Source organism: Maylandia zebra, linkage group LG3, assembly GCF_041146795.1.
Source record: "Maylandia zebra isolate NMK-2024a linkage group LG3, Mzebra_GT3a, whole genome shotgun sequence".
Taxonomy (NCBI): domain Eukaryota; kingdom Metazoa; phylum Chordata; class Actinopteri; order Cichliformes; family Cichlidae; genus Maylandia; species Maylandia zebra.
In genome coordinates, this window is record NC_135169.1 from 49,633,439 (window position 1) to 49,638,396 (window position 4,958).

The 4,958-nt window shown below is 39.0% G+C and overlaps 1 long non-coding RNA gene across 1 annotated transcript; it reads left to right on the forward strand.

The window, feature by feature from the left end:
• The first annotated feature begins 324 nt into the window (after positions 1-324).
• On the forward strand, positions 325-2,780 carry LOC143417127 (uncharacterized). The gene is made up of 3 exons (XR_013097345.1): positions 325-502; positions 2,029-2,210; positions 2,305-2,780. It is a non-coding gene; the product is annotated as an uncharacterized LOC143417127 (long non-coding RNA).
• The last annotated feature ends 2,178 nt before the right edge of the window (positions 2,781-4,958 follow it).

Below are 4,958 nucleotides of genomic sequence, written 5' to 3' on the forward strand. Positions count from 1 at the left end.
ACTCTTGATCAAGAAAAAACATAAACGCACGCCTTTGATCTCTCCCCCCCCCCCCCCCCCCCCCCCTCTCTCTCTCTCTCTCTCTCTCTCTCTCTCACACACACACACACACACACGCACACACATGCACATACACACACAATACCATTTTATGGTGGTTAGCTGTTTTATTGTCATGCATTTTACAAGGTAAGATAACCATGTCCTGCATTCAAAACCACTGAAAATGTCTATCGTGGTGCTGTGCCTAATATTGTGCTGGTGTATGTTGGGTAATGGCACAGCTAGCGACTGGGTGACTTTATTCACCCGCTTCGGCTGTTATCAGTCCATACAATTGGGCGTTATTAGCACAAATCAGTCCCATAGATATGGACCAGCTCCTGCTAGATTGTTCAGAAGGTTGTTATCATCCATCCAGATGGAGGATCACTAACAGGAGCGTGGGAAGACTCCAGAATTCACTCTGGCTGGAATCCGGTGGATACAGCAGTGTTTACAGGTAAGACCGTTTAAACGGACAGCATTTATAGAACGACTATTAAAAGTCAGCGAGTGTCAATAATGTTAATGTGCTTATGTTAGTAATACACCGAGTGCTAATATAACAGCTTTAAGATGCATTTGTAGATGTTATTACGTGTTTTACCGTCTTTATGGTGCTAGCTTAAAGTTACGGTGTAAACGTTAGCTTATATTGGAGTAAAGCTGTTACTGTTTAAACGATGTTAGCACAGAAATATTAGCTTCTGTTATGACTGACGAAGTTACTAGTTAATAAAGTTTCCAGTAAACTGTTTAATCGCAGCCACAGATTGACAGCAAATATCTCGATTAGCTTCAGTGCATCTGTAATAAATATGTGCAAGTTTCAGTGCTTCGTTTAAACTGTATGATACTTATACTGACCCAGGGTCAATGTAAAATACAATCCTAGCTGTGTGAACAAAGCCTGGCTCCTTTAATCCTGCATGAAAAACCTCAGGATGCAGGCTATTATTACTCTTTCCTGCTGGCACACCTGTCACACCTGAGAGTCAGCTAGAAACGTACAGTGACGTGGACATCATGCAAAGACTGCCAGACTCTGTAATACTGCAAATGATCAGTGACTCAAGTTAACACTAAACTTTAAACAGCACCTCTGTGTCTCTGTGTGCTGAACATTTAGGATTGAGTCAGGCTGCATCTGTGTTAGTCCTCTGACAGACTGGTGACCTGTCCAGGTGTGCTCTACCTATGACTACTGGGACAGGCTCTAGCTCCTGTAATAGAAATTTTCTGTTATTCTCATTTAAAGTATTTAAGTGCTTATGACACTGTTATAGACTGTTCAGTGAAAGGTTCTAAAACTAGATGAACTTACTTCAGCAGTTTGAGAAAACAACTCCCTTTACAGGTGCTGATAAGGCCAAGGGCACAAAACAGCATAACCACTGATCCGTTAGGTTTCATAGCGAGACACGTGAAGTGTGGTAGGATCAGTTTGTAACTTCCTCCCTCTTCCTTGGAATGCATAAAGGAGTAGGAGCACAACTTCTGTGGCAGAGCTGACATGACTGAACTGTAATGTTTGATGTGTGTTTGCTCTCCTGTGCGCAGTAATAAATAGCTTGATCACAGCTCTTTCTGTGTTGCAGACTTTATTTAAAAAATTCCACGACACCCCCCACCCCACTGAATTGAATATTCAAAAGACATTTGTTTAAATAGTTCTAGAAATCTGAGCTGTTGGTGTGTCCTTGGATTGTGTGGTAATAATATTAGAGCCTGCAATCTTTCTTACTGAATCTCTACTATGAGTCATGTTACCTGAGATTAATTCTATGTTTACCTGTCAGCCTGGACGAATGTGCTGTGTGAAGGAAATTAAATTAAATCAGATCTGAACTGCGTACATTTAAGGAATCTGTTCATATTTAATTGAAATATGAACCAGTGTTTTTTTTTGATTGCTGATTCCAAGATAGTCTTTGTGGAAATCCTCTTTGGCTTTTTGTTATTTTAATTCTCTTTTATGTTTTCCAGAACAGTTCTCCACAGTCACTGTCCACATGGGTCAGTGGGACCAAGAAGCACTCTGCTAATGTGTGGACTCTGACCAGCAACATCCAGCAAGACCCAGACAGCGTTTTCTATCTCCCAGCTGGAGGTTTTTGTTTGTCAGTGACTGGAGAGTCAGATTTTTGTTGAGCTTCACACTTGCAGAGGTAAGTCAGTTTGCAGAGATCCCTCCTACCCTGGCTTTTATGTGCTAGATTTCTTATCTGAAACAGTAATATTTCAGTGACTGCTGATCCACAGGTTAATACACGCTACTGATCCCTGATAGGAGATCCAACAAAGAAGCCTGGTGGATGTTTGTTTACAGTCTGATGATGGGACATCATGCTCTGCATCTTCAAAGTTTGTCTCTTGATTATTATTCATACCCAGTAATGTGAAGTATGCTCATATCTACTATAACTGAACCAACCTGGTGCTCTTCATTTATGGAGGCTGTTGAGTCTGAATGTTGGATGTTGTGTATCTCGTGTTCTCTGGGCTTTGTTGTCCTCAGTCTTTTTGCAGGATCAGAAAGCAAAACCAGGAGGCGCGTAAATGTTTCTTCTCCATGATGTTTCTTCAAATGTTTCTTCTGGATGATGATAAGACTGTGACACGGGATGCCACCTTTGGTCTTGTGATGAAGCAAAGCTCAGGAAGAAGTGTGATTAAATGGTACCCACATGTGTGCTGCTGAGAAGGATGTACAGGGGCACCTGCAGCCAAATCCAAGCTTCAGCTTAGTTGTAGTCTATAGGACTGAGACATCTAAGGCATCAAATGTTTGATTAAACAGAAGAAAAAGAGAAGTTTTTTCCCTATAATTATCACTTCTTAAAATCTGTAGCAACTTCAAGTCTTTCAGCATGCTGAGCATGCTCAGAATGTGACAATATATTTTTGTTCAATATTTAATTTCTTTCAGTTGCAATAGTTAAATGAAAAAAATATATATATTCTTATAATTTAGCAAACGAATTTATCAAAAAAAAAATATATACATATATCTGTATTAGTTTTAATAAATTAATTTGACACCTGTATTGAAAATACCATATTGTATTCATATAGAATCAGTATGGTATCATTGTTTGTCTGCTCACTGATTGTTGAAACTAAGAGCTAGTTTGATCTGTTTAGATCTAAAAGTATCCAAAGTTGAGCTCTAATGTTTCTTCACCCCTGTGTGTGTGATATGTGATTCCTACATGCTGGCAGAGCAGCAGTTTGTGCTCACAGATGGTGACGGTGTGGAGAGACGGTGGTGTTTCCTCAGAAGAACCAGCAGAGTCACAAAGGACACCAGTCCATCTCACAGCCTTGACTTGCTGACTGATGTTCGTCTGCACTGCACAGAGGAAATCAACTGACCGAGGTTTGTCCAGTGACGTGTTATGAAATGTGTATTTGTTTTATGCTTACAGATATGTTTTTCTTGACAGAGGCTCTGCAGAGGTTAGACAAAGCAGAGAAAATATGTGCTTGTAACAGTGAGAAACGCATTGTCTTGGCGAAAGAAAGCATTTTTGAACAAATTCATATAAATCGCTGTAACTTTTGATAGAAGACTCAGACACACATGTTTATGGCTTTATCTTATAAAACTCAATATCTCCGTGCTGGGCAAACAGGTTTTGCAGCCGTTTGAGCTAAGATTTTAAAATTATTCACATAATGAAAACCTATACTTTTTTTCAGGCGAGTTTCCCATTCAAATGCATGTAACAGTGAGAAACGCATTGTCTTGGCGAAATAAAGCGTTTTTGAACAACTTCATATAAATCGCTGTAACTTTTGATAGAGGTCTCAGACACACATGTTTATGGCTTTATCTTATAAAACTCAATATCTCCGTGCTGGGCAAACAGGTTTTGCAGCCGTTTGAGCTAAGATTTTAAAATTATTCACATAATGAAAACCTATACTTTGTTTCAGGCGAGTTTCCCATTCAAATGCATGTAACAGTGAGAAACACACTGTCTTGGCGAAAGAAAGCGTTTTTGTACAACTTCATATAAATCGCTGTAACTTTTGATAGAAGACTCAGACAAACATGTTCATGGCTTTATCTTATAGAACTCAATATCCCCGTGCTGGGCAGCCATTTGAGCTAAGATTTTAAAATTATTCACATAATGAAAACCTATACTTTGTCTGAGGCGAGTTTCCCATTCAAATGCATGTAACAGTGAGAATCACAATGTCTTGGCCGTTTGAGCTAAGATTTTAAAATTATTCACATAATGAAAACCTATACTTTGTCTCGGGTGAGTTTCCCATTCAAATGCATGTAACAGTGAGAAACGCATTGTCTTGGCGAAATAAAGCGTTTTTGAACAACTTCATATCGCTGTAACTTTTGATAGAAGACTCAGACAAACATGTTCATGGCTTTATCTTATAAAACTCAATATCTCCGTGCTGGGCAAACAGGTTTTGCAGCCGTTTGAGCTAAGATTTTAAAATTATTCACATAATGAAAACCTATACTTTGTCTCGGGTGAGTTTCCCATTCAAATGCATGTAACAGTGAGAAACACTGTCTTGGCGAAAGAAAGCATTTTCGTACAACTTCATATAAATCGCTGTAACTTTTGATAGAAGACTCAGACAAACATGTTTATGGCTTTATAATATAAAACTCAATATCTCCGTGTTGGGCAAACAGGTTTTGCAGCCGTTTGAGCTAAGATTTTAAAATTGTTCACATAATGAAAACCTATACTTTGTCTCGGGCGAGTTTACCATTCAAATGCATGTAACAGTGAGAAACGCATTGTCTTGGCGAAAGAAAGAGGTTTTGCAGCCGTTTGAGCTAAGATTTTAAAATTATTCACATAATGAAAACCTATACTTTGTTTCAGGCGAGTTTCCCATTCAAATGCATGTAACAGTGAGAAACACACTGTCTT